Here is a 12743-nt window from a genome sequence, read left to right as displayed (position 1 = left end):
ACAACCCTTAAATGGAAAACTTAAAATTCCGACAACAACAAGCAATTTTCCTTCAATTTAATTACCAACAGGGACACGAAGAGCGATAAAACAGCGACATGGAACATTTTTTTTTTAATTAAGACAAGCGACACGAGACCCACCCCTGGCAGGGCCTCTATAGATTTTGTTATAGATGTTTGTCAGGAAAGTAAAACTGCTTCGGCATAAGGAAACAGCTGGCATAAGCAGTTACATTACGCACCAGAATGAGATGATATCGATGAGTAATGAATGAAATCAATGACTAATCAATGCAATCAATGACTAATCGATGCAATCGATAGCCAAAAATTTTGTGGCCTATCGATTAGTCATCGATTAGTCATTGATCATCGGCAATAATCAATGACTAATCAACTGATTACCTATCGATTACTTCTTGATTACTCATTGATTTCATTGATGTCATCAATTAGTTATGCCTGGTTAACGTAGCCTGGTGCAAATTCCTGTGTCACGTTAGCCAACAAACAAGCGCTCCATGCGCTGCTGCTTGCGAGAAGACAGGGGCCGCGCAGAGGGTGGGGCTAGGGGGGCTTTAGCCCCCCCACTTTTGTGCAAAAAAATAAATTAATAAATAAATTAATAAAATAAAACAAAAAATAAGAAGAACAAATAAAGAAGCAAATAAAATTGCAAAAAAAATTGGGAATTCGTTAGGAACAAAACTTACTGGCGATAATTATCAAATTATTTTTCAATTTTAACCTTGTACTAGTACAGGTTTATGTATCTTAAATGGCTTCATTCTGCAAGTAGACCTCTCAGGAAAATGTTTAATTTTGCAATTGGTTAATTTCGATCCGAACTCGCGACTGGGTAGGTGTATAACGCGATTCCAAAACAAATTGTTCGGTTGTCGAGTCCAGTTAATAATGGTACGATGTTATGCCGCCATTGCGTCCTGGCTTTTCATCACGGTATGCAAACTTGTACTGGTAAATGCAGCAACCAGTGCAGCTGGTAAGCCATCGTTTTCTACTGCCCAGAGATTAAAAACATGGCTTCGTTCAACAATAACCCAAGAGCTATTTAGCAACTTGACGATTTTAAACAGTCACAAAGAAAGAACAGAGAGACTTTCCCTTCTCTGCAAACGAATTTACAGATCGCAACCGTACCAGAAAGCGAAATGTTGTTAACTTTAAAGTATCTGGTCCCAGTTGTTCAAAGGTGGAGAACGCTATCCACCGGATAAATCGCTATCAGGCTGATCAGGTGGACAACTGTTTAACAAAACCTACTTCGGCGCTATTCACTGATAGTGATTTATCCGGTGGATAGCGTTATCCACAATTTGAACAGCTGGGGTCCAATGTACAGTCAATAACTGCCACTGTCTAATTACTTCAGCATTTTTTTTTATTTTTTATACGCCGTTGAGTTCACGGTAGCTCAGGCGTTGGATTTCTGGGTTGGTTGATATCAGTAGTACAACAGTCAACGATATTTCAATCTAATGATAGTAATTCGGATAGATATTTCAATCTAACCGATAGCAACAGCACTGAACGTTTGGGAATTAAAATTTAGTTTGCTTTAGATGAATGCATTTCCCGGCATTTTAGATGCATAAAAATCGAAATTTTGAAGCCTGTGCCCCCTCTCCCCTGCCCCCCCCCCCCCCCCCCCCAATTTCGCTCACCCGTTCGTCTTTAGCCCCCCCACTCAAAAACTTGCTGCGCGGTCCCTGGAAGAAAAGTAAAATGATAACAAAAATACTGCATTTGGAAGAATAACATGTTCCTGTTTCAAAGTGAGATTCATGTATTATATGTTTCACTTTATGCGCACAGATTATATTGGAAAAGTGCACCAACTTTCATTAAAAAGGTAGAAGAAGAATTCCACGAACAAGTAGCTGAAAACAATCTGCAACCGTCGGTCTAGGCTCGATTTCCACCAATGCAGCGTGGATCGCAGTCACCGTTTGAGCATCGAAAGAGCCTGCATATCACCTCGGGGTATCACCTACTTACTTGGTGCGGGGTGTGCGCATTGCTAAAAAAAAAATCTGTTTGAAATCTATCGAGTGAAAGTTTTAGAGTACTCACACTCACCTGCATTATTTTCTCCACAATAATTTTCGTTCAACCAAACTTTAACTTCTTTTTCTAGTCGATAGCAAAATGTTCTCTACTTTTCAAGTTAATTGCGTTCACTATAGTACAAAGTTAAGTTAAATAAATTTTGTGGGAGTTTTTAAGAACACGAGAGGAGATTCAAATAAGCGTTAGTTGCTTAATTGGTGTGATTGGAAAAAATAAAAAAATAATAAAATACCTTGCTTTGTAGACTGTGGGCAGCTTGCCTGTTATCTCAACAAGTGTTTTTTTCCTTTGTGTACGTCGCGTTAATTTCCTTAATTTCCTTCATTTTGAAATGTTACCCCCTCTTTCGCGTTAACTTCCTTTCTCGAGAAGTAATTTTTCCTTCCATTCGCGTTAAAGCTGCGTTAATTTAAGGCACGTTAATTTCAAACACCTTATTATTAAGGATTTTGAAATTAACACAAGCATTTATTTCTTATAATTAGGTAGAGGGCTCTAAGTTTCCGGTAGCTACAGTTTTAAAGTACAGTCGATGTAATTAAGATTATATGTACTGTTGCTCCTCTTTACAATATGAAACAGTTGTGCAATGAACGATCGAAAGACGGTGTATGCAGGTAGAACCAAAATATATTGAAATACACTATTGACATTGATCCCTGAACTTGTCCTCTTGCAAGATCGAAAGATCGTTTTTAACCGCCCACCCGCGAGATCTGGGAACGAGATTAATCGTGTTTGGCTTTAGGGACGGACCATTTTTTTTGGAGGGAGGGGGGGATGAAAAATATAAAAAAAAATTGTTTGCAGGGCCTGGAAAGACTAAATAAATTGTTTGCAAAAACGATATGTATAACAAAAAATAGTAAGAATTTCGAAAAAAAAAATGTTTGCAGAGGTGCATAAACTAAAAAAAAAGTTTGCAGAGGAAAATTTTTCATCCCCCCTCCTCCAAGAAAATAATGGTCCGTCCCTTATAGGGGGCGAAGGCGTACTTGAGCTCACCAACTGGAGATTTTTGACTTAACCACCTTATGATGTTGTATTTTCACAAGAATAGAACAGATGCTCTGAGCATTGTAGACGTTGCTAATGACTTCGTTGGGAAGAAAAAAACCCGAAAGCAATTGCTTGGCTTTTTTTCTGTAACTTGCCGCTGTTCATTTTGCATTTACTTTATTCGTACTCCTTGTTTGTTGAGCTTTAAATATTCCATAAAGTTTTTCAGGATGTCATTGAAAATAAAAGCATGCACGACAACTTCATATATAACTTTATCGAGGCTCTTTCAATCAATACGTTTTGAAATTGATTTCGATATAAACAATGAAAGTTTTAAAAATAAACAATGCAGACCACTTTTGACCGTTCATCAGTTATTTTCAACTTCGATCCAAGAATAAAATTATAAATATAATGTATGATAAAATCGCTAAAATATGAACATGGCAATAATAATAGCGTTACGGCCTTATGCGCCTACTGGCGCGAGGAGAATTGATGATGGTGAATAATAATAGCAATAATAATTAAAAAAGGCTAAATAAAGTAACTGTGCAAATGAAATACATATGAAAGATATACATGTAATTTTCTTCTAGAACCTAACTTGAAAATGACTGTTAAATGGTCGAAACGACGTTCTTCTGTTTGAGCGTTCATTGAGCCTTTAATGGTAAATTGAAATAGAAAGACGTCTTAAGGGTTAAATGGCTCCATGGTAATTTCATCGCAGATGTTTATAACTGCCTTGCCTATTATTAACAAATGATATGTATAGGGAAATTACTGAATAGCCCATTTCCGAGTTCTCGCATTTTAGAGATCTGGTGCCGAAATCGACTCATGAGATCGAGGCTAAGTGCATTGCATCCCATCAAACATGGAGGCTTCGAGTGAAAAAACAACATGCAGGGAAGATTTTTCGAAATTAAAGGTCGATTAATTGAAAAATATTTGCGAGAGAGAGGTATACAATTAAGCGATGGTAGCAAAGGAAAACGGAAAGCTGAACGTGGCCATCACAAAACAACCTTAAGCCAAGAAGACTTTTGAACGAACGAAGAATTTCAGGTGAATAATTTTCTTTACCTACCAAATAATTGTGAAGGAATCCGAACATGAACTCTGGAATTTTCAAGAAGTTGTGGGCCCAAGCGCTCAAAGTTTAGGGTCTGGCAACTTCCCTTCACTTGTTTGCAATTTGTCCTCCAGTAGCTTTGTGCGCTCTTTGGCAGAATCATCCAGTTTCCTCTTCTTCATTGCCGCTGCTTTCTGGCATAAATCAAGCAATTTAGCTTTCCGTTTTCCTTTGCTACCATCGCTTAATTGTAGGCCTCTCTCTCGCAAATAATTTTTCAATTTATCGACCTTTAATTTCGAGAAATTTTCACTGCATGTTGTTTTTTCACTCAAAGCCTCCATGTTTGATAGGATGCAATGCACTTAGCCTCGATCTCATGATGTCGATTTCGACACCAGATGTCTAAAATGCGAGAACTCGGAAATGGGCTATTTGTTAATATTTCATTCTTCGAAAAAGGCATTCTAATGTAGCAATACACTTTACAAAACAGATTTACTAAAATGTCCACTTTTCTTTCATTTTTAGTTATTTTCCTTCCCAGTGCTGAACCTCTTATTCTTTTCAGTTAATGGATGTTTTAAGGACCCGGCCCTTGTTCCACGCAATGTGTGAGCAGCATTTTGAGCTAGTCTTTATATGGCACGTCAAAACAAAACGGTCAACTGCAAAAAATTTCATGAAGTGTATGTACGTAAGCAGTGCTTTGAGCAATACCAAATAACTGCTTACTTCGCATCACAGTCGATTTGTCGTATTTTTTTCGACAGAATGTGCAGTAAAAAGTCGTTATGACAGAGAGACTGCTATTACATTTTGTCCAAAAATACAAAAAGAGCCTAAGCTTTTAAACTATAGATAATGCTCGAGGCTTCTTGAAAAACTTACAATTATGCCATTAGTATAGACTATATTTGCAGTGCTCAAGTCGAGCTCTTCGGCACATTTAATCAACTGTTCCTCCTCGGCGAGTTTTTTAAGGCATAATTCCTCGGTTAGAATCTAAAATGACGTGTCAAAAACAAGAAACTCGCATACCTGCTTTTACAAGGTTTCATTGACTACGCTCGGGAAGCAAAATTCTCTTCAACTAGCCTCTTGCCCTTTCTTGCGGGGCTTTCTGATTACTTGAACCCAACAGCCGACACAGGTACGTAATCATAATCTAGTCGTGAATTTATTCAATAATTTCCCCCTACTTTTTCAGTAGAATACGTTAGCTTGTGTACCAAGTTAAAATTCCGATTCATTCTCAAGTTGGGATACTTTCGACTATTTTAAAATCCAGATCCATCCTTCAGTTTCGAGTAAACTAGGAAGAAGGCGGATAGAGTTGAAATATAGTATTTTATTTATTAAATCTTGCATCAACCAAAATTGGTTTTGCAAAGATTTTTATTCTCAGAGGTTTGCTACTATTTCGGCATGGACAAAGAGAAACAAATGGATAAAAAGGGAGAAACAAGCGTAACACACGAAAAGAGGAATTAAGGCTGCGACTGCAGCCGAGTGCAGCCGAGTGCAGCCGAGTGCAGCCGAGCCATCGCTCGTTTGTTAAACACTATCAGTTAATTAGTCAGGTACCCAGAAGTCCAAAATGTGATACCCACGGGCATTTTTGTCTGATTTTTGGCAACATAGCTATTTTTATTAAATCGAGTACGCTGATTTCGAAAATCAATGTTGCCAAGCTTAATTCTCGCGTTAAGATGATGTTTTGATGCATTTATTTATGACGTCATGGTCCAAATAAGGAATTTTCTTTCCTTTAGCTATTTTAAGCATAATACATCCAGAAATTCATTTAAAGCATTGTTAGTGTGCTGTAAAAATAATTTCAAGAATTTTCTGAGAGTTTTTACGCTGTTTCTGTAAAAATCAAGCCCTTTAGTGACAATTGACCACGCCCTCTTCAAAATTCACCCTATCGCGGGAACCTTATCGCGGGTGTAGTTTTGTTATTTTGTCAAAGAACAAATGCGATTTTTGTATTAACAAATCGCTATAGTTGCAATAAGAAAGAAAAATATTGTCGTCGTGCCACGTTGAAGCTAAGAGCTAGCGAGCATCAAGAATGACGCCATTACAATTTTCATATATCGAGTTTCCCTTGTTTCAGCATTTCGTTTAAGTTTTGTGGTAAAATAAATGGAAATAACATCATAGTTAATGTCGTAATATATCATCGTTGTTATAGTTAGAGATAAAACTTTATTGATTGTCTTGTATATTGCTGAATCTAACTTATTTCACAATGCACTTTCTGTTATAGGCTCATGATAAAGACTTTGGTTGAACGCATGTAAAATTAACGAATTCAAAATGATCATAACATTGCTCCTTGCTTTCAGGTTTAAATCTGTCTATAATATTTTTAATCAATATCGGTAAATATTTTTAATATATCTTCTGAACTTTTTTAAAAACACTGAACTAATATTGTTTTTTAAACAAGTTTCTTTAAAGCGCTTTAGCGCAGGTTGATATAGCAATTAGCGTCGGTCTTGGGGAATCCACACAGCCCAGTGCACATGGCATGCGTTTTTCTAAATTCATAGCGAAGAGGCACATATATAGCCAGTGGTCAGATCGGATTTCATACATTCAACAAACAAACGTTTTCTGCGGAGGTAGTGGTGTCAGCTTCGAGGACATCTTCGCCGACCGAGAAGAGAAGAACAAAGTTTTCTGTGAAAACTCTCCACAGATGAAAGAGGTGCTGTTACAGCCGGTGATGGTGTGAGATGGTAACAATGAACTTGACGAGTTATTAGGAAGATTTGCTGAGACATCCTCTAAAGTTATTTACGTTGGATTCTATGAAGTTCCTGCCCATGTCCACACTGTTGATGAGAGCTTAGCGCGATCGATGTGCCAGGAGAAGTAACAGCAAGTCTGTGCCTCGAGTGGAAACTATTATGTTGTCGACATGACTGACTGCATAACGAACAAACTTCGTATCGGCTTCCTCTTGGTTGGATCTCAAAAAAGCTACATCTAGGCCAGGATCTGAGCAGAATCCACTTCGTATGAAAAACCACCAGATATACTACGATTGCAGAGTCAGTGCCTGCGAGATAAGTTCATCTGAGAGAATCCGTGCAAAGTCCGCTTTGTTGTCTCCTAGTGCCAAAAATGCTCGCCACTTCATCGGCCGTAACTGAACCTCTCTTACGTACTTCAATGACTGCTCACAGGCCGCGCCGTGTTCTCGGAGCGTCGACTTCTTGTCCTTGTTTTTATGGAGTGCCTCCCATCGAGTAACACATCAATCCTCTGGTATCCAGGACCTTTCCGTAAAACAGTGTTTACGTAACATTCCGCAAACCCACCCAAAGCATTTGCATTTTTTGGTTTGCCAATAGCTGCCACCATAATTAGTGTGCTGCCACCAGGGCGAAGCCATCGAAGAACAAACTGACTCTAGGCACTTGACCTTTTCTTCTGAAAACGTCTTCTAAAATTGACTTGTTTCACACTGGGGTTCATTTTTGCGAGAAACAGTGGCACTGGCATTATACCTCAGATGCTACAATATAGCTTGCATGTTTATCTCGCGCCTGCCTTCATACACCGTCACTAGACAACATAGAATACTCTGGTTTCCATGCAAATTTAAAGTCTTTCTCTTTTTGCGGCTAGTTGCAGCACTTTTAACTTCATAAAGGCTGGAAAATAGAGGTGGATTATTCTTGCGAACAGGGTCACGAAAGTTTGTCTTCCATCCCTTCTTCCCGTTCCCGTCTCCATTCCACGAATCGTTCAAGCTGAGTCTGTCCAATCGAAAGATCTTGTTTTATTTCTAGAGTCACGAGATCTTTCTTGGCAATTTTTTGCAATGTCTCATTTGTCCGTGACAAGAACAACCCGGATTTTGTTGTGTGGAATGTACAGAATTCTCAGCTCCATTATCTTGCTTCTGTCTCTCCTTGCCACGGCTCTTTGTGGATAAAAGCAGTCGTTATGGTGTATGTCAAACATCGCTGATGTTTGTGGAGCAATTCAATTACAACTTTCTATTAATACAAGAATCACATTCATTTTTAAACAAAATGTTAACACTATACCCGTGATAAAGTGAATTTTTATGAGAGGGCGTGGTCAATTCTCACAAGACGGCTTGATATTCATAGAAACGGTATAAAAACTATCAGAAAATTCTTAAAATCGTTTTACAGAATACAAATAATGTTTTGAACGAATTACTGGATGAATTATGCTTAAAATAGCTAAAGGAAAGAAAATTCCTTATTTGGACCATGACGTCATAATTAAATGCATCAAAACATCATCTTAACGCAAGAATTAAGCTTGGCAACATTGATTTTCGAAATCAGCGTACTCGATTTAGTAAAAATAGCTATGCTGCCAAAAATCAGACAAAAATGCCCGTGGGTGTCACATGTTGGACTCCTGGGTACCTGACTAAATCGACTGCGCTCCATCTTTCCTGTCTGGTTGTGTGTCAAAACTATGGATAACAAGGTCCGCAAAGACCAAAATTAAATTGTGCCTTCATGAGCATTCGTTCTTTACGGTAACCACATGTATTTATTTATATAAAAAAACAATATAAAAAACTAGAAAAATACAATCACATACAATACAGTAAAAAAGAAAAGTGACAAAAGGGTGGTCAGCAAAAGAGATATAATCCCCATACATGGCAGATCACTGTAGAGCAAAAAAAAACGAAAAAATTCTGAAATGAAATCATCAGCAGAAACCAAGTCAATCAGTTCTTTACACCTTCGAATTCACTTCCTCGGCAATATTTAGAATGCAGTGGGTGATAAATGAACGTGCAGGCAAGTGTGCCTGTTAAGCTAAAAGAACCAACCGGGTTTGGTAGACAAATTTGATGAACGCTTGAGGTAACAGCAGAATGATTTATCAGCCTCTTCTTCAAGTTACGCTGTCTCCTTGCGCCTCGCGCTCTTATTCACTACTTCTTCTTCCCCTGACTTCTCCTTCAACACAAGACACGACAAACACAAGTTGTTCAGTAGGTCTTTGCCTTCTAAGATGCGTTGCCATCTTCCAGTTTTTCCATAAAATTAACGACAGGCCTCTTGATCGCGTGCTAAACTGTCGTTTACCACTGCGTTACTTAGTACATAATTGGTTTTTCGTCTAAGTATGTTTACACTACAAATATCATTTTCCTACAGTTAATCGGGAGTCAATCGATGTTCAGAAGGTAAGTCCCGAGCAGCCTCGAGAAAGCTTGCGCATCGTGCGCACCCGCACGCTAGATTACTTGCCGTTTTTTTGGGGGGGAATGAGCGCGCGCTCGTTCCGGAAAGAACGGACTCGAGAGAGCAGCGAATTCGAGCCGAGCGCATACCTCATGTTTTGTGTTATCTAAAAAATAAAAGCACGCGCGCGCACGCTCGAAATCGCCCGTGTTTTTGAAAAAAGTGTTGCACAAAAGACAGACTTTCCACGCGTAAGTTGTTTAATAGTTTAACCAATAACGACGAGGAAAATTTAGTGATGGACTATAACGAACGATAGCAGATGGGTAGCCAATACACAGTTGTGAGTTTGCCATTATCTACGTACTGGATATCCTTATTTAGTACATACTCAAACAGCGGATAGCGTTTTTGGCGCGCGCTGATTGGCTTTTCAAACTCCTAATATCCTTTGTTATTATTCAACACATTGTAACACAATCCAAATATGGTCATTATGCGCTCAATATCTGTCATCCGTAGGTAACAGATATTCTGCGGTGTACGTAGTTCCGTACGTCGGTACAGCTACAAAGATGTCGGAACGCTTTAAACATGTTACGAGCTCGGAAGTCGAGCAAATAATAACAAACGCAGTTCCGGAAAATACGAAGAAGTCAACCAAGTTTGCAATTAAGATTTTCAATGGTCAGTATCAAGTGCTTTTTGCAACTGTGGCATCTGAAATAGTTTTAAAATAACTTTTAACCAAGCAGCAAACTTCAACTTAACTAATTACAATTAATTACTTCGAGCTGAAATTCGGTTTTCATATTTTTCTATAAGCAAGGGTTTTGATATACATAAGCAAGTAAAAATAAACGATAATAACGAACAACGTTTCGGAGTCGTCATGGCTCCATTATCAAGTTAACAAAAAATGAAAAGAATAAACTGTCAGAAAAAGTTCGCTTAAGATTAACATAATAAAATATGCAATAGTTCGTATAGTGTGATCGTCCGGGTGAGAGTAGTTCTGAGAAGAACTGTTGTTGGTGACTGACGTTTCGACAACCTGAGCGGAAGTCATCTTCAGAGTCAAGTGAAAAGTTGTTGTCAGTCGATGATGTTATAAGTCTGGTCCGTTGAAGCTGATTGGTCAGTTAAGCCGTGATGTTATTGGCTGTAAGACTCGTGTAAAGTTTGTCATCAGTAATTGGTCAGTTTCGATCTGTCTATTGTTAGTCTAATTAAGTCGTTCTGTTCCGTCTATTGTTAGTCAAATTAAGTCGTTCTGTTGGCGGTTCGTTTGTCGCTTCTCTTTTCGTCGTGAATAAGTCGTTTGTAAGGTGCCGGTAGTTGTTGACATCTGTTGATAGGCTTCTGTTCTAAGTTTGTGTACCAGCTTTCCAGAGTCAGTCGTTGAAAATAGTTAGTACTGTAGGTTAAGCATTCAGCAGAGTCCCAGTCGATTTTGTGTTTAGTAAGTCGGTGGTGTTCAGAAATGTGATTGTTGACATCACCATTTCTCGTCGCTCGTTTGTGTTCAGTCAGTCTCGTGGTCAAGTTTCTACCGGTCTCTCCGATGTAGGAGGCCTGGCAGTCGGAGCATTTGATCTTATAAATCGCTCCCTGTCTGTTGTTAGGTTCGTCCCTGTCTTTAACGTTGGTCAGTAAATGTCGTAACGTTGTTATAGGTTTGTGAGCTACACGGATATTGTAGGGTTGTAGGATCCGCGCAATAGTCTCAGAAGTGCCCTTGATGTAGGGTAAAGTCGCTGTAGTAACAGATGTCAGATTTCTGTCAGTTTCAGTAGTTCTGTGAGTGTTGCGTCTAATAAAGTCAGTATTGTAGTTGTTCTTGTGGAAAACGCGGTCAAGGTATTTGTTTTCGTCAGATAAACTGTCTGGTGTGTCACAAACTAGTTGCGCTCGTCTCGTCAAAGTCTTGATAGTCGTAGCTTTGTGGGAAGTCGGGTTGTAGGATGTTTCGTCCAGTAATCTGTCGGTATGCGTCGGTTTTCTGTACACTGTAGTTCGTATTTTGTTGTTGTCGCGGCTTACCAGACAGTCAAGAAAAGGAAGTTTTCCGTTTTCTTCGATCTCCCTGGTAAACTGAATGTCGGCGTTCTGTTCGTTTAGGTGTTTGTGAAAGTCGTCGATTTCGTCTTTGTGTACGGCGGTAAAAGTATCGTCAACGTAGCGTAACCAGAGCGGTATCGTTTGTCGGCAAGTTGCAAGGGCGCGTTCCTCGATGTTTTGCATCACAATTTCTGCGACAACAACGGAAACCGGCGACCCCATGGCTGTTCCGTGCAACTGCTTGTAGTGTTTTCCGTTGTACTGGAAGTAAGTCGATGTAAGGCAGAGGTTCAGTAAGTCCATAATGTCTTCAGTCGGTAGCGGTAATGTAACAGTAGATTGTTGAATAGCGGTCTCGGTGCACTGTAGAGCCAATTGAAGTGGAATACTGGTGAACAGTGATTTCACATCAAAAGACACAAGTTTGTAGTCGTCAGGTATCTGTACAGTCTTGATGGCGTCAATAAAGTTCTCAGTAGATTGTAGTTTACGTCTGTTGTTTAAGTTTGTCAAGTTGTTGTTGTAGTTTGTTGTTGTAGTATTTGAGTCTTCTGTGACAGTCGTTTATCCGCGCTTTGACCAGTCGTCTGCAGGTGGATTTGACGATCTGGATGGCCTCTTGTGTGTTCAACGGCGACTTAAGTTTAAGTCCAGCCGGAACGAGACCAAGATCTTTGCAGCGGTGGTTGAACCAGAGTTGCTGGCGTATTCGTCTGTCAGTACTTACGTAACTGATGTAGTTGTTCGCAAGTCGTTCGCTCTGTCGTCCAAGTGAACGTAATAAAGTAAATGGTTTGAACCCAGGAGTATCAGTAGTTCGTATAGTGTGATCGTCCGGGTGAGAGTAGTTCTGAGAAGAACTGTTGTTGGTGACTGACGTTTCGACAACCTGAGCCTAACCTAATTGTACGTTCGTGTGGCAGATAAGATGGGGCGCATAGCCAGACGTTCTTTGTGGGTCTTAGGCAAACCATACAAGTGTGCATATTTTTCTAATATCCTTCTTTCGCCGACAAAGAGAAACATGTTTTTTGCTTTCAGAGTGGTTTTTGCAACAAACGGAATTTATTACGAAGATTGAAGAAATGGAAAAAGTCGAACTAGCGAAATGCCTCGAAAAGTTTTACCTAAGTCGGTGCAAGACAAAAGGACGGAACTTACTACAAATCGAGTTCCTTAAAAAGTATTAGAGCAGGTCTCGACCAATATTTGCAAAGCCCGGAGATAAAGAAATCGTTCAGCATCATAACCGACCCGGAATTTATTCAAGCTAACAAAGCGCTTGATGCGTTTGTAAAAACACTGAGG

This window comes from Oculina patagonica, chromosome 5 (assembly GCF_052425735.1).
Source record: "Oculina patagonica isolate OP01 chromosome 5, crgOcupat, whole genome shotgun sequence".
NCBI classification, from domain to species: domain Eukaryota; kingdom Metazoa; phylum Cnidaria; class Anthozoa; order Scleractinia; family Oculinidae; genus Oculina; species Oculina patagonica.
Note: the sequence above shows the minus strand (reverse complement) of the source record.